This window comes from Dipodomys ordii, unplaced genomic scaffold (assembly GCF_000151885.1).
Source record: "Dipodomys ordii isolate 6190 unplaced genomic scaffold, Dord_2.0 Scaffold20, whole genome shotgun sequence".
Taxonomy (NCBI): domain Eukaryota; kingdom Metazoa; phylum Chordata; class Mammalia; order Rodentia; family Heteromyidae; genus Dipodomys; species Dipodomys ordii.
In genome coordinates this window covers 11954797-11976373 of record NW_012267236.1, presented here as the reverse complement: position 1 = coordinate 11976373, position 21577 = coordinate 11954797, and the positions used below count along the sequence as shown (strand labels likewise).

Below are 21577 nucleotides of genomic sequence, written 5' to 3'. Positions count from 1 at the left end.
TTTGACAGCATCTCGTCACACTCAAATTGGTACAACTGCCTTTTAATATTTTTCCTACCTTTCACCTTAGTCACCCTTTTATGAATAAGAAGTATGATTTTTACCAAATGTGAATAAATCAGACTTTATCTCCAACTGCTGATTGGCACCTAAACATGCTAAAATGAAGTCTATATTTATTGCTACTAATTGCTTATAAGATATGAGCCTCTTTGATATATCCTGCTTCGTCATTTATTGTAAATATTTAACAGATATACTTAATTTGTGTTTGTTTTCTTGTGCGCTATGGATAACTATAATCAGGCAAAGATCTGGGGAAAACAGGATTCTGCCTGTTCCACAGGCACCATTCTCCAGCTGAATTTAAAAACAACACTCAGCCTCTAGTGGAAAAGACTTTCTGAAGGGAAAGACTCATTCCATTCAATACTCACATCCCACTCAGACTTACTTGTTACACTTTTCTTATTTTGCCTTGAGGAGAAGTGGTATAAGAAACTCAGTTCTCCAGCTTTGTACAACTTAAGCATTACACTGGCTTTCCCTAATTTTCTGAAGTGTTCTCACTACTGATGGACATTCCCACAACACCTAAACACACTAAGCAAGTCTTGTTCTTTATCCACAGTTCTTTGATTTTTGCCTTCTCATCCCCTGTAAGCTACTTTTATATAGGCTAAGAATGCTATTTCATGTATTTTATTTCTGTTAATTTCCCTTTATCTTTCAAGTGTATTCCAGTATATATTGTATATACTTATATGAGAGCTAGAATACATGCACTCATGTGTATGTAACTACATATACACCTATATGTGTACATATTTAAATGTATGCATATAGAAATATACATATTTATGTGCATATACACATATGTATGTATAAATATATACATATAATTTATATTATATAAACATATACATGTATATATGCATATATAAGTATTGTATACATACATATAAAGCATGGAGCTCTGAATTACAAGTCAGTTATGTTTTTATTAGCACACAAAGGATACTTGTATAGTGTGATTGCCTGTGTGCTTATCTTTGGCCGATTAATGTTATGGGAACATTTTGGATAGCTAGGTCACATTAATGACTTACCTTGTTTATGAAATGTAAAATATCCTAAACCACTTTGACAGAACTTCAGAAAAAAATCATCTGCAATAGTCAACCTAGAAGATGGGCCCAGTTGACCCTACCATAGCGTTATGGCCCTGCCCAGTAGCGTTAGACTTGATTCAGATGACTCACAGAACATGGCGTTAGTGATAGTGGCAAGAGATTCTGGATGTCTCCTGTGCTCTCTGGTTACTCTTGTACTCTAACGAAGTCCGATGGTATGTTACAAGGATTCACCATTCTCAACATAAGCAGTGAGGTTCATTTCTTTTCTGCATTATTAGAAGCACAATCTCTACTTCAGCCTTTACAACTGCCTCAGGAGACACCCTAAGCTAGAATCACCCTGGCTAAGTCTCTTCTATAAAACCCTGGAAGAAAATCAACTTTCATCATTTTAAGCTGTTAGTTTAGGATAATTTCATATACAGTAACAGATAACTGATATATCATGCCTCTCTAATTCCTCCATCCATGCAACTATGTTTTAAGATCCAGACCTAGACTTGAACATTAATTCTTAACACATTTGCATCATTACATTTGGATCTCTCCAGGCTATTTGGAACCTTTCTGGTAAATAATTCAATCATCAACATATCACCCAACTGATAAAAATACCCAAGTTTTAAATTTTGTTAACTTTCAAGTTACTTTTACCATTAAAATTTCTGATAAAAAATGCTAAAATGGAAAATACATTGGCTAGCATTTTGATAGCCTTTAGCAATCTCTGTAGCTCATGCTTTCCTAAGCTCTTTTCAAACATACCTTCCACCAGCTAATACCCTATTTTCTTTGTATCCACCCAGTGAATCTCTACATTATCCACAAAGATATTACAATGTCTGTGTTGTATCTGTTGAATTTTATTCCACTGGCATCCTTGGCATTGTTAAGTTAAAAAGAAGACTCTAGTTTGGATATGCCTACTTCTTAGCCCATTATTTTTCTCCTAGAGATAATGTATTTCTATTCTAGGGCTTAAAAGGCATTGTCTTAGGATTTTCACAGGAGACAATGAGTTAGCAAAAGGAGCATTTCTTTGTCAATTGCTTATTCCAATTCATTCCTCTTACTGAGCATAGAAATAGCATTTGTTTACTGGAAGTCCTAGACCATCATGCTCTCATTGAAGAAGATGGCTTGCATTCTCAGGCTGGTGCTCATGGATCATCCTCAAGCTTTTGTCTTGCTCACGTTGCTTCTCAAAGTAGTTCGTTTCATCTCTGCATGTTTATTTCAGCATGTTTCATTATATTAAATCACTGCACATCTTTCAGGCATCAATTCATTGGTACAGCAATAAACAAAGAAACAGAGAACAAACAAAATTAGGGACACAAGACAAGAATGTATTTTGTGGTTCTAGGTTTTATAACCAGTACAAGTCAGGAGGACTCATGTTTGTTAAGCGAGCAGGTGACAGAGGAGGGACTAGATAAATGTATGTGTGCGTGCGTGCGTGCGTGCGTGCTTGTGTGCGTGTGTGTGTGTGTGTGAGTGTGTGTGTGTGAATTACCCTTATCCAGAAAACCTAGTTCTGTTTCTGTCAACACTAAAACAGCAAATATGTATATTTAAATTTTGTTTATGTATTCTTTACTTCAACATACTACAAGGGTGATCATGATTTTCTATGCTTTCTTCTAAACTACACTAAAAATTTCTGCCAAAGTACTAAAGGAATGGTAAGCTCTACTACATATTATGCATGGAGGAAAAAATAGAGGGTACAAGTAAAACTCCAAATATAGACAAGATTTGAAACATTTTGATATTTGATTGGCCTATGAAAAATGTGTTATGCTTATCAGCAAAAGAATATCACTGTATGCAAGTAATAAGCCAATTTGAAGTTATATGTTATTATGTAATAAATAAGTCATTTATTATGTAATAAATAAGTCACTCAGTATAATGAGTGGAAATAATAGAAAATTTACTTTTTTCAATGCGAACACTGTCATTAGTCGATATTACTTTATATATAATAGAGATAAATTCTACAAAGGAGATATCACTATCGTAAGAACTCACTAAATAACTTACAGTGGATACAAGTGGAAAATTTCCCCAAATTTGAAAGTAGAGTATTTAGACAAATACATGAATAGGAAGAGGATTGCTTTGATAAGGAATCAAATAAATTTTAGCACAGTAATGATATATATTTTTTAATTCAATTCAGTGAATTAACTCAATGCAAACATAGCCCTGTCAGTTGGAAGAAGAAACATTTGAACAACTTGAGTTTTCAGGCAAGATATCAACGAGAAAGCTAAGTCCCTGGGTATGAGGCCATGCTTTTCCAGATGTTAACTGAAGAGTCTGATCCTAAACCTTGAAGATTAGTAAGAGGAGGAAAACTTAGAAATATTTCAAAAGAGGGCTATGTGAGCATAAAAATGACCAGAAGTAAAATCAATACAAGTGTCCTTGCATGCACATGCACACACACACACACACACACACACACACACCTTCTTTGTGTAGTTGTTTATCATTCTGAAACTTGGGGATGTAAAGCTGAGATATTCCTACTCACAAGTCAATAGCATACTTAGGTGTCAGTCCAAGTATGTCCTCTCTGCTTATTTTTATTATTTTTACCATTTATGTGTGCCATTACCAATTTCATTCTCTAGAACATTGTGTTTTTCATGGCTGCTTTCTATACATTTGCTCAGATACACACATTTCCTTGAAAAGTTTGAAACTGCTATTTCTTAGCCATAAAACACATCTGAAGCAATTATTATAAAATGGTTTCATGCTGCAATTTTTGCCAATATTTATTTTACTTTGTTTAATTATCTTTTATGTTTTTTGGAAATGATCCATGCAATTTGTAACGTAGTTATGTCACATCAGATTGAAACATTACATTGTGGGGCATAAATAGATATCAATGATTCTGCTTTCACCTTGTTTTATAGACTGTCTTCCTTTGAATATGACTTTCCCTGAGGTCTTGCGGGTCTTCCAGGAACACATGCAAACAATTGCAACAACTCTTCCTCAGAGGACTTGCCAGTTGATACTCTCACCAGGGAACCAAAACTGGGGCTTTTGAGTTTTGGAATTTTTGAAATATCAAAGGAATAATTAGAACCTGGTGCACAGAGAGGCTACACATCACTTGTGTAGAGAACAAGAAGCTGTGAGTTCAAACTTCACCACTACCAAAGAGGAAAACACATGGATGCCTCAATGCTCGCATTTACATTTACCTGCTTCCTAAGAAGAGAGACAGCATTCCACAGTTACATTAGCTATTTGAATGTTTCTTCTTTCAAATTACTTTTTCAGACTCCTGGCTAAGATTTTCAACTTGAGGTTTCCCCCTTTCTCTTGCTTACTGGCTGCAGATCTTTGTGTTCTCTGGGCCATCAGACCTTATTGTTTTTGTTCATTTATTTATGTTAGACAGTATTGGGGTTTGAACTCAAGACCTCACACTTGATAGACATTTTACCTCTGAGCTATACCTCAGGCTCTTTTGTAAACTGGTGCTTCTTAAGATAAGCTCTGCCTTCTGCTCAGATTCATGCTTGGGCTACAATCCACCTTTTTTATATTTCCCATTGTAGCTGAGATGCCAGTTGCCCAGCTTCATTGATTAAGGTGAAACCACCTGAGTTTTTCTGGCTGAACTAGTCTGAAACAGCAATCCTTCTGATCTCAGTTTCCCACAAAGCAGAGATTACAGGTGCATGGTACCATACCCAGCTATTGGTTGAGAAAGTGGCCTCTCATAAATGCCCAGGCTTGTCAGCAACCACATTCTCCCCATTTCACACTGCTAACTTTTGAAGGCTATCAAAGCAATCAAGTAGCTAGAGTTACAGACATGAGCCACCATGCCTAACTACCTAGTCATTTTTATATGTTGCCAATGTCATGGCTTGGCTGTCATTCTTCTGTGAATTTTTCTCTGGTACTATTTTTTGATTGAGTATCATTAATTTGGAAATATGTATAATATTTCCATGTACTGCTTAAATTGTTTTTCATTTTTTCCATCCAAAATAAGAAATATCTTTCTTCCCTTTTTAGCTTATGATATTATATATCATATTTATAATTTTAATTTTATTTGTATTAGTTGTCTCTTAAGTATTTGCCTACTAAATCTATCATGGCCTGTAAACAGAAACAGTATCAAAGAAATCTCTGAATAAAACTTTAAGTATTAAACGGTACTGAAGTAAAAGAAAAGCATGACACACTGTAGAATTATTCATGAAATAGACCATGTATTTATTTCTACACTCTCAAATAGAGCCATTCACAAAGCAAGGCATTAGCAGCTTAGTTCAGAGGAGGAGAAAGCTCAAATTGATTAATAAGGACATGAAAGGTAACTGCTAAGAAAAAAAAATCACTTCCAACACAGATCAGAACTAAGAATGGGTCAAAGAACTGTTTTTGCTTTAGTCAATAACTCTAGTACAGAAAGCAATAGTGTAGCAACCAAGGAAATTTGATCATAATGGACTGAAGGTCATTTTAAAGAGCACCATTAGGATAACGTGATCCCCAAATCATGCTGCTACTTACCAAACTTTACCTCTGAGTGTTAAGTTTGAAATGCAGCCACATGCATAGCTAAAAGAAAGCCATAAGGATAAGAGAAGATACTTAAGTGCCTTTTTCGTTCACTGTGTCAGCTGCCTACAGAGCCTTCTGGAGGTTTTCCAATGATAGCTCCTTCCAGAAACACAATAGTCTTGACCAAGGTTCCTCTTTTTTTGTCTACCTCAGAAAGGCTCAGAATGAAGTTTGGCTGTGACACTAAGTGATTTGACTTCTTAACCAGAACACCAAACTTCAATAGCAGTGACCTTTGTCTACAATGCCTGAATGGCTGCTGATACAAACATGTCCCCATGGCAATGAGCACAAGCCAAGAGATCACTTATTAGACGTTGAAAGATACACGTTCCCAAAAAGTATGAGTGAGGTGTGCAGGTGTACACACTCATGGGTGTGCATACATGCATATGCATTGCTAGAAATTTACCATCAAATCTGAAATATTTTTCCAATTAGCTGAAGAACAAAGTTTTCCTACATCCCCTTGCCCTGTTCTACTTACTTTTATGCTCTTGTTCATATGCTCATTTGCAGTAAAAAGATATCTAGAATAACGGCATCAGCCACAATACACTTTTAGGTTATTTCAAGTACACGAAGTGCTAAGAAAGACAAACATAGAATGTTCTGTCCTAATGACAATGGGTGGCAGAAATCTAGTCCTAGGCATTCAAACACAAGTGAAGAGGGATGCTATGCCTGGCATCTAGAAACAGCACTTTTGAAAGCTTAGCGGACAAGGAAAATGGACTGTTTCCATGCAGCTTAGTAGATCCCATAGGAAAGGGGTTATCTCGCCATTTTCCCCAAGACCACTCCATCACATGCAGATTTGAACTGACGTGATCCATCCCTCAAGGATTCAAGTTCTAACTTCTAAAACTTCATATTCAGATCAAACTCATTATTTTTAAACTCTTAAATTGCCTTTCTTATTATTCCTTTTTAAACTCATTTTATAATTTTCCCTAACAGAGCCCAATTCTCCTATCTTAGCATAACTCCAGATCAACCACCTAGCATTATTCCATGGAGTTATCTGCATGAAGTAATTACTTTCTATTTTTTTGCAACTATTTCATATTCCAAGATAAGTCTTTAGACTTTAAGACACGTACTAACTGTTCAGTTTGCAAATTTCTTGGAAGTTAAAAGTGAGGAGTCAGCATATTACTTCAGGGATGAAAAAAAAGAAACTTTGAAAAGCCACTCTACCTATGCATCCTTTGTGACTTAGGCAATCTTTATTAATTCCTTAAGATATAAAAAATGACAATTAAGGGTATGCCTCTTGTTAAAGATTAGGTAGCTTTGTTCAGAGCATTTGAAGAACAGTCTTACAATATCATGTGCAGATGTGGTAAGGACAAGTCGTATTGAATCACTTCTCATGAGCTGAACCCCAGGAAGCTAACCCATGCATCCAAATAATGGGACAGCCCTTGAGCAGTGATCCTGAAGGTATGGCATTTTATTTCCAAATACTGTGTATAGCTAGAAAAGAATATTTGACTATAATGGCACAGAATACATTTCCTTTTGTCATCAGTAACTCGTAAGTGTTTACTACATTGACATTTGAATTTGGATATGCAGGTGTATCGTAATTCACATAACAGATGTCTTTCTGAAACATATACAGAAATTACTGAAAAGGAACTTACATTCTGTATGCATGATGAAAACTTTCCATGAAACTAATTTTTTCTGGACTCTCTTGTAGGAATGCAAGAATAATCTCTGCAGGTTGTCGGCACGCGGGCCAGCGAGCGGCAACCCGCGTGGTGGTGGAGAAGTTGGAGGCTGGCGGCGGCGTTGGTGAAGAGGAGGCGCGCAGTATGATGGGCAGATCTGCTTGTGGGGATTGGAGACACAGAAAAAAGCTGCGGACCTCCCGGGTGCTGGTGGTTGGAATGATGGGACTGGGAGCCGAAATCACCAAGAACCTCATCCTGGCTGGAATGAAAGGGCCGACCAAGCTGGACCACAAATTGGTGTCTGCGGAACATCCTGGAGCGCAGTTTCTGGTTCGTACTGGGTCTGTTGGACGAAATAGAGCCGAAGCCTCTTTGGAGCGAGCTCAGAATCTTAACCCCATGGTGAATATGAAGGTGGACACAGAGGACATAGAGAAGAAAACAGAGTCACTTTTCACTCAGTTTGGTGCTATGTGCCTGGCTGGTTGCTCAAGGGATGTCATCATTAATGTTGACCAGATCTGCCACAAAAACAGCATCAAGTGCTTCACCGGAGAGGTCTTTGGCTATCATGGTTACACATTTGCCAATCTTGGAGAGCATGAGTTTGTTGAGGAGAAAACCAAAATTGTCAAAGTTAGCCAAGGAGTGGAAGATGGGCCTGACACCAAAAAGGCAAAACTTGACTCATCTGAGACAACAATGGTGAAGAAGAAGATGGTTTTCTGCCCCATCAAAGAGGCCCTGGCAGTAGACTGGAGCAGCGAGAAGGCCCAGGCCGCCCTAAGCGTACAGCCCCCGATTACTTCCTCCTACAAGCTCTTCTAAAGTTCTGCACAGATGAAGGAAGAGACCCTGGTTCCGGTACCTGCAGGGAGGATTCTGAGCTGCTGCTCCAGATCCACAAGGACGTGTGCTCTACTCCCTGGCATCCATCCTGACCTGCTGCCCCATGACTTGTCAGGTCCTGCTTCTCTGAGATGGCCCCTGTGTGTGCGGTAGTTGGCAGAATCTTGGCACAGGAGATCCTGAAAGCGGGTCCCTCAGAGGATCCCAATGCACAACAACTTCTTCTTCTTCAATGGCAGGAAGGGCAGTGGGGTCGAGAAGTGCCTGGGCCCTAGTGAGCCCAAGCCTGCCACCTGCCACCATATGTGGATGTCCTGTACCCGGGAGGGTGGCACAGCTCTGCCACACCCAGCTTCCCTGCAAGGAGCAACCTGCCTCCTCCTGACTTCTCAGCCCTGTTCCTCGCCTGAGCGCACAGGAGGGATGGACTAGGCCCAGACTCACGGGAGCCCTAGTGGAACCCCAGTTCCTCCAGAGCATCACCAAGCACCTCTACCTGCGGTGTGGGCGAAGTCTTGCTCTGGTTCTTGGTGGGTGCGCGGCCCTCCTCTGCCAACCTTCCTTGGCGCGTGGCCGTGCGGGCCTTCGCCCAGGCTGTGCCAGTCCACCGGGCCGCGAGCCACGGCTCTTCTGTGTTCTAGCTATTTTCTACATGTTCTTCATTTGTTTCGTGAGAAATGATAATAAATTTACTTGCTTTAGAAAGAAAAAAGAATAATCTCTGTTGTTTAAATGACTACCCTTCATTTTCTTGTTTTATAAAATAGTATTTTTGTGTGTTAGGCTTTGGTTTAAGTGTGCCCACTTAGGTTTCAGAAAAACAAATCTTTACTAAAGAGATATGAAAGGAGGCACAGAAAAAAGAGAGGAAGAAAACAAGTTGAGAGAATGAAACAGAGAGAGAGAAAGAGAAAGAGGATATGATAGAACATTCTGTCTATATGTTGAGTTTTAAAGTAGCCAGCACCTTCATTTCATTCCTATGCGTGCATCTTTGTGCAGGCTATGAGTACCTTTGTCAGCCTGATAACTTCCAAGGCAAGTTTTTGAAGCAACCCATGTGACTAGGGCAATTGCTGACATATACAAGCTGTGCAAAGAAATGCTTAGGAACTTTGTCTCAACTAACACGAATTTAGCTAAAATCTGAGCCTTACAAGCTGAATGAATCAATGAATGAATGAGAGATGTGATGAAAACACATTCCTTTCTACCAATATAAAATCTGCCTGTATGAACATAGAGCTATAAAGTTTTCCCTCGCTTTCTTTTCCCAATTTTCTTAACAGAGTCCAATCCATTTGCAGCAATATTGCACTAATCATCTGTAATCATCACTCTTGATAATGAGCCCTATTCTCTAGCCTATCATCCAATTCCCGCCTTTTTAAGTAATCATCTTGTTGTCCCAAGTAGATTACAATGCCTTCGATGGTAAGATGTAGATATGCCTACAATTTACAGAGCCACAATTATACACCAAGAACATCATTAAAACATTGTGTTTTAAACAATGCATTAGTTCATTTAATGTTCACAAACCCTGAAAATAGGCTAGCTTCCTTCCTTCCTTCCTTCCTTCGTTCCTTCCTTCCTTTCTTTCTTCTTTTCCTGCATTCTTTATTTCTTCCTTCATTCCTTCCTCTTTCATTCCTTTCTTTCATCACTTTCAGAGAAATAGAGAAATAATCTATGATGCTGAGGATTTACCTGTCCACGTTTTTACAACTAAAAAACAAAGCATGTTTTAAATGCAGGTGCAGCAAACCCCTTGGGATTACTAAGCTGAAAAAGAAAGACAGAAAATAGAAGTCAATAGTTGAATGAAAGAATGATAAGCATACTGTTCAGCAATTATGCAAAGATGCCACAAAAAACAATATTTACTTTGTTTAATGGCAAGTTGTATGTACAACTAAAGATAACAAAAATATTAAAATAAAAATAATATTCAAAAAATTTACATGTGTTATTTTGGGACATATAAAATAGACATGCTGTTGGTTCATCATCTAGGAAAAAATAATAGTTTTCTTCCTTAATATCATTCCACAAATTTTTCTAAACCAAACGTCAGTGGGAAGTGAATGAGGAATAAACAGGTGTCTTCTCCACTTACTAAACTTTATTCTTATCCAAGTCGTCCTTTCCTTACCCAAGAAATGTATCCAAATAACCCACCACATCCTGAAGATATAGTTTAGGATACAGTTTTCTCTCCTCACAGTGCTTTATTTGCATGTGTCTGCTTTCTTCCTTTCTGTTTTCTACTCAGTAGACTATAAGCCAAACATACAAACAGAAAATGGATTAGATAATTCTCCCGTCTTTCCATGCTGTTGTGTTTTTGTTGTTGTTTGTGTTGTTGTTGTTTGTTTGTTTGTTTTGTCTGTCCTGGGGCTTGAACTCTGGGCTTGGATGCTGTCCCTCAGCTCTTCAGCTCAAGGCAAGTGCTCTACCACTTGAGCCACAGGGCCACTTCCGGTTTTCTAGTGGTTAATTGGAGATAAGAGTTTCATGGACTTTCCTGCCCGGGCTGGCTTTGAACCATGATTCTGAGATCTCAGCCTCCTGAGTAGCTAGGATTACAGGAGTGAGCCACCAGCGCCCAGCTACTGTGGGTTTTGCAGTAAGTAAAAATATATGCAAGGAGAACAAGCCTCATGGGGTCTAGAGCATCTTTTAAAATCCCTCACAGTCCCTAGCTCAGAACTAGGCACAGTAAGTTGCTGAAGTGTCATTTGTTTTATAGACAAGTGAGAGGCATGCTGGCAGCTAAGCAAATTCTACAGCCAAAACACCTCATTGAGCACACTCAGAGGTGGCCAGTACTACTTCCAAGCACTACTCTTTCATAGAATCATTGGTAGTGGAATGAGTTAAGTCAGTGTAGTCATTGGTTCGCTTAAAAGCTACATCAAAGTGAGGGTCTCTCTCTTCTCTCCTGTAAGAGGAGATTTTAGAATTTATTCAGAAACCAAGAGAATTTTCCAGAGATGTTAAGTGAACCCTTCCTATACTCATGAAACAGGATACATTACAATGTCTCATGCACACAGTCTCTTATAAAAGGGAATCTAATACAAAATGAACTCTAAGAAAGGGAGTTGCACTGTTTGTGGTTCTTTGTTTTTCTCCTTTTCTGTTTTTTTTATCTCTTTTGTTCCTGCTTTTGATTTCTGTAACTTACATAAGTTTATCTGATTTGGGGAGGAGAAAGGGAAGCACAGAAATGTTGGGACAAAGGGTAAACGAATTCAGCAGTGATACTCACTAGACACTATATTGGAATTGAACTATAGGACTTGGTGGGAATAGTATCTGAGGATCTGGGAGAAAATGAGGGAGAAGGTGACATTGTTCAAAAGGAAATGTACTGATTACCTAACCTATGTAACTATAGCTACTCTGTAAATCACATTTACAGTAAAAACTGTAAGGAATATGAGCTACTAATAAACAAAAAGGTATCTGTCATCTTGTGCAGTGTTTATCGTATGTACATCATGGTTATTTCCTAATCAAAACAGTGTCTCTGGTCTGTAACTCCATGCACCACTTACATTGCACAAATCATAGGCTACCAGCTACAACCACCCATACACAACTTTTTCTTTACTGGATTAACTGAAAGAAACAAATGCTATGGCTCAGCATTGGCCTGAATTAAAAAGAGCAGATATACACTGACAAGATGTTTTCATTTATTTTGTTTTGTTTCCTTCATCCAAGCCAGGAACCATCCTGAGTGTCTGACAGCAAGAATACACAAGCTTTCAGGCTCAACAGAGAGACAGAGCCATGAGGCCAGTGAACACTAAATGGCTAATGAGTTTGGCAAGGCTTAATGAACTCCCACAGGAGGAGTACTTTGTGATGCTCAGATTGCACACATTTCACAGGTCAAAGATGATAAAGATGGAAAGGAATAATGGCTTACTATTTCTGCCTTAACTAGATCAGGAGACACTTCTAACATCTTAAATTTCAGCTTTTGCTTTCTTATTAAAATCCTAGAATTGGCTGATTGTTGTTAGAAGATTTTGTTTGAAGCATACCTTCCAAGTGGCGGGTCTTTCTGCTTCTTTTTGAAGATAATGGTTTAATCTTCCTACATACAAACCCATAACCCAGTGTTTCCTGAGGTAAGACCTTTAGAGATCCAGGGAACAGCACAAGCAACATCTGACCATAGATTTCATGAGTGGTCTGTGCCAAAGCACATGTAAATTCACAATTTGTAGAAGAATGGGTACTATTGTCTTATTTTCAAGATTGCAATTGACACTCGACGCTTTCTGAGCAGGCTGAAGAGGTGGTCTAAGACGGATTTAAATGTGTATTATTGAGAGCTTTTGTGTGAGTCATTCATTTTTTGTATTTGGAGAAAATCGACTTTCTTCAAGATCATTAAATGTCTACACATTGCAAGCTCTGCAGGAGAGGGAACTCAAGAAGATGCTGTATGAGAAGACTCCTGTTTCCTATACAACCAAGGCTAGTGAATGGAAACATACCATCTGTGATTAGGGAATTCAGCAGGTCCATGGAGGCAAATGGAAAGCACAATTCAACCTCATGCTGGTAAGAAATGCCATGCCTTCTAGAAGGACAGCCTTCTCAGCTAAAAAGGAAAGGAAAGGAAAGGAAAGGCTGGGACAGTGTGGAAGTTTGAAATCGTTTTAGTCAGGATGAAGTTTCACAAAAGTCCTGAAGTGAGAGGGAACAGAAGCCACCCTGTGAACTCTAGAAAGCCGCTTTGCCTGAGGCAAAGGGTGAATTCTGGGAAAGCAAACTCAGACCCTTCAGAAGGGCTCTCGCCTTATAGCTTGAGGCTCCTGTGAGCTATTTAAATACTTAGAAATTTTAAAGTTAACAATTAAAATATAAGTTTTTCCATCCTTCCATTTCCTAACGAATGAGGCCAAAAAAAATATATGAAGTGAAGTAAGCCAGGCCCAAAGAAACATAGGTCCCATGGTTTCCCTTATTTGCAATAACTAGTATATGTCTGGGACAAGTAGAAAAAGTCAAAAGCTATGTACAGATGACCGGATAAGATGATGTTAAGTGAAATGAGCCCCAAGATAAAGACACAAGTGTTTTTATTTTCTTTCTTGCTATTGATTCTAACGTATTTATAATGTACCATGTGATTTTTTCTTTCTTTGTATGCTCCTCCCCCACGGTATAACCCCTGTTTTCATTATGTTTGATGTCAGTGCCCTGCATCTTGTATATACACTTCTCTAACTTGGGGAGGGGAAGGGAAAAAACAAAATGTTTAAATAAGGATACAGGTTGACCCATTGTAACAATGAGATGTACAAGACACTACGTTGAAAAACAAACTTTACAATTTAGGTGGGGGCCGCGGGGGAGGTAGTTGTGGAGGTGGGAGGGAAGGGATGGTAGGTGAAAAACAAAGGAAGAGGTAACAATGCTTGGTAGGAAATGTACTCGTTACCTTGCTCATGTACCTGTAACCACTCTGTATAGCATTTTTACAATAAAAAAGCATTAAAAAACAATTAAAATAAAATTTTATCTCATAAGCCTGGTCCTGGCTCTCTGAAGTGGATGTGTGAGAGATATAGAACTAGCAGTTAGAAGGAGAAGTTTTGAGGGGGAAAAAATTACTGGAGTGTGTGCGAGAGGCAGGAGGCACATGGTAAAAGTGAGAGGATTCTTTATCTAGAATCAATTAGGTTTCTGCTAGACCAGACCAAAAGACAAAAGGAGAGAATGAAAACCTATCTAAGCTTTTGACTTGTAACTATAGGTGTCAGAAGTGTCATGCACTGGACTGGACATGGTGAGGAAGAGGAATTGGTTAGTACCTTGTGGCGGTAGTAAGTGATGGAAGAGGGGCATATGCATGTTAATTTCTACTGTGTTTCTTTTAAACATAGGATTTAATTACACCAATTCATCCTTCAAGCAGATTAACCCCTGGATACCAGATTTGTTTGTTCCCTTAGTTACATCTTAGAATTTATTATTTATCTAGAAATGCAATGAATGTGCATATGCCATATCTTTACACGGGTTACAGGATTAGAACCACGCTTTGCTTTTAACAGAATTAGAATGTGTTCAATAATCCCAAAAAGGCTGGGCCATTTGAGGGTTTTATTTGCTTTGCTTTAAAAAATTAAAGCTACATATTAATCATAGTTAAAATTCACAACAGTTCTGCGAGCATGGCCGTATGAGTATAAATGCCACAGAAGCCCGGCATTTAAAAGGTCAGATTATGATTTGCTTAGAGTTACTTACCCACTCAGTCTCTCCAGTCCTAGTTTGGGGCTTTATAGTATTCCGCCCATGTCTGCCAAGTGCATTCTCAGATGTCGAGTTCAGCAGAGATGCCTATTTTATTGTTCGTTACACCGCAGCAGCACCAGTGTCAGCATTATTATTTGGACTTGAAAAGTTCCCTGTTCTGACCAGTCTTTTGATAAATGGGATTTCCTTGTGTTTTAAAGTGGAATACATGTTTGCAATAAGCATGAAAAGAAATGCTATCAGTGGTGTTTGTGAGAGTGTTTTCCCTCAAATGCACTTCAGAGCCTGGTTCATCGACAAACTGCCCACCCTGGGAATGCAGCCTAATAAAAGTGCATGCATTATGGAGGTGAGAATTCTTGAAACAGCATTTACATCTGCTGCAAGATTTCCTATGTAATGGATTTCTAACTAATTAGCATGATTTCCCAGACTGAATTATCCCACATGTAGGAGTAGCTGGATATAAAAATAAATTTGATTATAATGTGCATAAATTGCTCATTTCTTACAGAATTATGGCTTTTTCTTAAATGAATGCCCAACTTTCCCAAATTGTCAATGAAAGTCTGTTTCCAAATGGGCTGCTCTTTTGGAGGGGGGGGGAGGTTGTGCTGCTTTTCGGGAGTCCAGCCACTTGTGGCAGCTGCTTTGTTGGAACATGACAAGCACAGCACATCAGACAATGAGTGTGACCTACATTCAGGATGTTTATGAGTTCTGCAGAAATTGGGTAATTTTACTCTCTGTTTTGTTCTTCTCCTGCTGATGCCAGGGGTCTCAAGCATTATTTTGGGTAATAAGTCCCTAGATGCTAAGAGGAAAGCACCGTGCTGACAGAAGGAAAAGATAAAAGGTGCAAATCCACTGTGGTGTGTTTCTTCCAGTCCATGCCAGGGTTTGTTAGCATGGGACAAAATAAAGCAAAGACAAAGATGCTCATCTGTTCCACGGTGCTGCTACCATTTTCAAGACTTATTCACATGATGCCTACAGAATAATTCAAGACCAGATATAACAAAATACTAATTAGCAGCTAATCAATACCATATTCTACAATTCAGAGGAGGAGAAATTAATTGTGAATATGTATAGCACTTATTCTGGGAAGGACAATAGGTAATATTTGGATAGCACCTTGGTTAGAGCTATTCTACATCTACACCCAAGTATTTTTGTTAAAAGAAAAACAAACTCCAATCCTTCAGGTTTAAATTTTATTAGGCATGCATTACATGAGCTATAATGATTTTATATTTATTATTTTATATGTAATTTGCTGATAGATATAGCACAAACACACACACACACACACACACACACACAGAGAAGTGTTCCTCTGTCAAATAGTTGAGAAGCACTGGACAAAGTTAAACAATGTTATTTCAAGGGTCCTTAATATTCAATGTTTTCCAAACTTTTGGTGAAGGAAAACTAGTTTTAAATTTCTTTCTTGTTTGTTTGTTTGCTTGCTTCACTTCTTGCTTTCTTGTTTTAGTATTTATTTAACTATGTTATCTTTAAATAGTTGAACAAAGAGATTTCATGTCAGCATAGCAGTTTATTAGTTTATGAGTGTAAGGAATCTCCATCAAAGTTACCACCTCCATCATTCCCATCTGCCCAATCCCATCCATACCCTCAATTTACCTGGTTACATATGTACATATAAAAAGTACATAATATTCATTTTCGACATAACATATTGTACATCTCATTGTTGCAATGGGTCCACCTGTATCCCTATTTAAACAATTTGTTTTTCCCTTCCCCTCCACAAATTATACCAACATCAAATACAGTGAAAACAGGGGTTATACCATGGGGGAGGGACATACAAAACAAAGAAATATCTTATAAATATGTTAGAAACAATATCCAGAAAAAAATTTGAATGGGGGGGGAGGAGAGGGAGTGGGGGTGAGGGGGAGATAGGAAGGAATGGTAAGGGGAAAAAAGGAGGAGGCAACAATGCTTGATAAGAAACGTACTCAGTACCTTGCTCGTGTAATTGTAACCCCTCTCTATGTTATTTTCACAATAAAAAAGAAAGAAATGTACTCATTACCTCGCTCATGTAACTGTAACCCCTCCTCTGTACAGTATTTTCACAATAAAAAAACATGTTAAAAAAGAAAAAAAGTACGTAATACAGTGTAGATTCTGTTCCTATATTAAGAATTACTCTGCTTATTGCTATCACTTCTGCAAATGATGAACATTTTCTATGTTGGTAGCAGATGTGTAATGAAGTCATCTTCTTTTAATGAAACTAAGGACAGGCACCCATCCTTATATGTGTTTAATTCTAGATACCAAGAAGACTCAGACCTAGAGGATCAAGACTCAAAGCCAGTGGGGACTGGATAGTCTCCATCTCCAATTAATCATCAAAATGCCTGGCTGAAGGCAGAGCTGAGCTAGTAGACTACAAGCTGTGAACAAAAAGAATGAGAATGACAATGAAACTTTGAGTTCAAGCTTTGATACCAGCATGCACACACACGCACGCATCACACACACACACACACACACACAAAACACACAAATGAAGCCAAAAGTTAGAGAACACAAAGGTAGCTTGAAAGGAATCCATAGATGTCCTATTAATACAGTAAGATTATAACATGATTCACAGGAAAGAATGCAACAATGTCAAACCAATACTTGTTATCACAAAACCAGTCCCTCCTACTGGAAACTGGCTCTGTCAAGCATGAATGAACAGCTGGTCATTTGGTGGGTCTCAGCAGTGAAATTAAAGGGAAATTTGCCTTCAACCCAGAGTAGGCTGTCAATAACCCACCCCCATCACCGCTATGCAATTAGTGATGACCTGCAAGAAGTTCAATTGTGACTTTCATATCTAAAGAAGCTGATTTGCCTTCAGTCAGCTAACCCAATAGAAAATGTGGGACCCCCCCCAACACACACAAATCCACTGATTCTCAAATTCCATTTTAATTATTCATTTTAGGCCCCAGAGGCTAATTTCATCCAAGAGTTTGTTCCATTTGGGCAAGAATGCTTCTTCAGAGTACCGTGGAGACTTATTTCTAGAGATAGAAAAGAAAAGTGTTCCTAAAATGAAACCTCTCCATTATTCACAGAAAATATAAAGGCATTGCTTCTATTAACTTTCTAGTGATCATTGATATCATTTAAATCAAAATATTCGATAGAGCCTACTCACAATACTGCAATCACAACATAGTTATAGTTTTGAATTGCTGGGATTCTACTTCTTTCATTTTACTACTCAATTTGTTTCTTTTTTTGAAAAAATATGTTACACCTCAGTGTTTTAATTATACTCAGCCAAATGTATCTGAAGCCTCTCAGCACGCTTCATTATTTATATTAGTGGAAAAGCACATAAAATCAGATTTCATGCTGACATTCTATCATTTGTACTTGCATACCTCTAAAATAGATTTCTATAGATGCAGCAACTATTCAGGGGCTCAAGATAGGCTATGATTTTAAAATTTTAACTGAATTTTAATGCACTCCAAAAATAAAATTTATGAGTTTTTCTCTAGGAAATGTCTTAGCTGATTATTCTTTTTCTGCAATTATTAACTGCTCCCATTCTGTATTTGATTGAATTGTAAAAAGGTGAATCTCTTCCCTTGTTACCTGGGGCATTAAGCTATAATGTCTGCACATTTTCAGTTTTCTATATCTAAATTGGAAATTATGTTAGATCTACTAAAATATCAAGTATAAATAAAATATAAACTTTTTTATAGAAATGAACCATCACCATTTAATGTAGTCAGTAACTCTATGGCCACATGTGCTTGCTCACCTTAATATTTTTCTGAGTTAAATAGACACCTTTTATCAAAAATTAGTTTAAACTCTTCTTTAAAATTGGGAATTAAGCATCAAATACTGTAGAAAGAATAATTTAAGCCACCACTTCTATTCTTAATACTTCTTCAGAAGACTCTGCTATGATTTGGAGATTGATAAAACCACACATCCATTACTGGGTCTCATATTAGAGTTCTCCAGATGAACACTTAGGTGCAGTCTCTAAGCTTATTTTAAACTTTTTTTAAGACAGATGAATGGTACAGAACACTGGCAAAATACTTGTTTCTTCTCCAAATAGTCAGGGAATACAGAGGATGTTATTATGAATTTCCTTTCTGATTGGAATAGTCTCTATTATGCCATATATTTTTGTATAAGAGAGAGGCTGTGGTTGTAGGGAAGGGTATAGGAAATCAGGCAATCAGATACAGAATGAGGAATAGGATGATGACTTTTTCAGGTGAAGAAATAACAAGCAATTCCCAAAGGAAGGTGAGAGTACACTGCACATGTCTAAAAGACCACAAATATATAAATAAAGTATTACGAGTGCATATGAGTTTGTTAAAAATGAAAAGCAAGGATACACGAGGGCTGAGAAAAGTAAGACTTGTCACCCGCCAATGCAGTATCCTCAGGCAAATGAACGGCATGATTTAATTTGACCAAAAGCTGTGAGTAGTTGAATATTTGTGGGCAGAAAGAAAGATATTATTGTGGCTGCGTTTCCAGAAAATGAATCTGGCTGTCTTTGCCGGGTACTAAGAATGTTATGGGGGAGGGGGGAGTAGGGTAAAAAAATGTGTACCTATTAGAACAATACAAGGGCTGGTTGATTCAATTTAAGTCTAACTGCACAATTTAATGAGTATCTAAATTGAGAAGATCTTGGTGGTACAGAGAAAGTGGTATAGGTATAAAAATTATTGCTCTAGGCAGATATGTGGACAAATAAATACTTAGTAAAATTAGGGAGAGCAAAGAAAGAAAAAAGGCCAGAAGGAAAGAAGAGGAAGAAAAACAAGGTAGAAAGAAACAAGAAGATTAGGAAGGCAAGAAAAAGATTTGTCCACAGACAGAGAATTAGAAAATGAAACTTATACATACAACTATACATTTAGAACTTTACTTTTGGCCAGTCCTAGGACTTAAACTCAGGGCCTGAGCACTGTACCTGAGCCTCTTTGAACTCCAGGCTTGCTAGCTGGAGTTGGTAGAGCTTTCTAGCTCTACCACTTGAGCCACAGCACCACTTCTGACTTTTTCTGAGTAGTTTACTATAGATAAGAGTCTAGCAGACTTTTCTTTTAACTTCAATCCTCAGATCTCAGTTTTCTGAGTAGCTAGATTATAGGCGTGAGCCATCAGTGCCTGGCAAATCTAAAATTGTTAAAGAATTATATTATTTCTTTGAAAAAAATATAAATGATTTATTAATTCATTTAATGGAACCTCAGTGCTGAGAGATGTCCGTTTATCTTTTTTATTCTAATTGCATAAATACAGACAAACATAAACGGAATCACTCATAATGTGCTCCTTAATACCTGCTAAGATGCAACTGTCTGAATTATCCCATATGCTAACCAAGTATAATAGACCCTGAGAACATATATGAGGTAAGTTCACTATATGGAAGACACAAGACTCTGAACGACTTACTGGAGCAGAATCCCTACCCTGACATGATGTGTTGAGTAGAGATTTGAATGATCAAATTATATAGCATTAAGCTGCATGAGTACATTAATTTGTCTTGATGGAAATAGAAAATATGTATAAACACTACCCATCAAATGGACATAGTTTATGACACAAATATATTATATCTGACTGATAATGATAAATAAGTTCAACTATGAGTCTAATAAACAGACGAATCCAAATAATAGTTGAAATACTGAAGTTTAGGGAGTCTATTCCAATCAATTTTCAGAGATACAGAAGTCTGACTAGTATGTGCCCATAAACTTTTTTCAAACAACTAATCCCTTAACATAGGAATAAACAAATATATTGTAGATGTGATTTCATAAACAAAAGGTTAGGAATGATAACCCACAACTGTACAAAAGCTGTTTTGAGCATAAAGATTATATTTTTAGTGAGAAGAACTATACCATCATGTTAAAGAAAATAATAAATGCATTTAAAAACACAAAATTCTTATCAAAAAATTTGAAACCTCTTACTATAATGTGGCAGATAACGAATTTGTAATTGACTTCATGCCAGTAGCTTGACAGAAGCGTTCATATACACTAAGTCCACAGTAAGGCAATGATACTCCTGTTTCCACTGTAAACTTTTCAGGGTAGGATATGACAGGGAAATAACAATACAATCATTTAAAGACCCAGTTTAATACTTAGAAATAATGCAAATAGAACATAAGATAGTAAAGTTTGTTATGCATGTGTTAAATAAATTGTAGTGTTTTAATATTAGAACTAATACACAGTGATTTCAATAAAAATCAGAAGAAAGGGCCTAGTGTTTAGTGATCACCATTGGCATAAATATCTATTTTTGGCAAAAAAAACTGTAAGCCAGACATGCCTGTAATCCTCACTGAGTAGCTGAGATCAGAGGGTTGAGGTTTGAAACCAGACTGGGCAGAAAAGTCCTTGAGACTCTTATCTCCAATTAACCACCAGAAAACAGGACATGGTGCTGTGGCTCACAGCCTTGAGCAACAAGACTCAGGGACAGCACCCAGGCCCAGAGCTCAAGTCCCATAACCAACAACAGCAACATTAAAAAGAGATAAAAACTTTTTCCTCACAGTATATTCATATGAATGTTTGCATCTAGAATTACATATAACATATATTATATAATATATGGCTTATATCTCTCTATATATGAATCAATGCATTTATCTATATAAGGATGAGCATTTCCACAACTATACTTTTTGGAGCTCTTTATGTTGAAAACAAACTTTACAATTTCGGGGGTGGGGGGACAAGGAGGAGCTGAGGAGGTGGGGAGGGAAGGGATGGTAGGGGAAAAACAATGGAGGAGGTAACAATGCTCCATAGGAAATGTACTCATTATCTTAATCATGTAACTGTTACCCCTCTGTACAGTATTTTTACAATAAAAATATACATGGAAAAATGTATATTTGAAATAATGGAAAACATTAAACATATTTACAGTATATATGAAGAAGTGATTATGTTATAA

General features: G+C 37.5%; 1 pseudogene; it reads left to right on the top strand.

The window, feature by feature from the left end:
* The first annotated feature begins 1267 nt into the window (after nucleotides 1-1267).
* Nucleotides 1268-8707, top strand: LOC105983598 (annotated as a pseudogene).
* Nucleotides 8708-21577: the final 12870 nt, after the last annotated feature.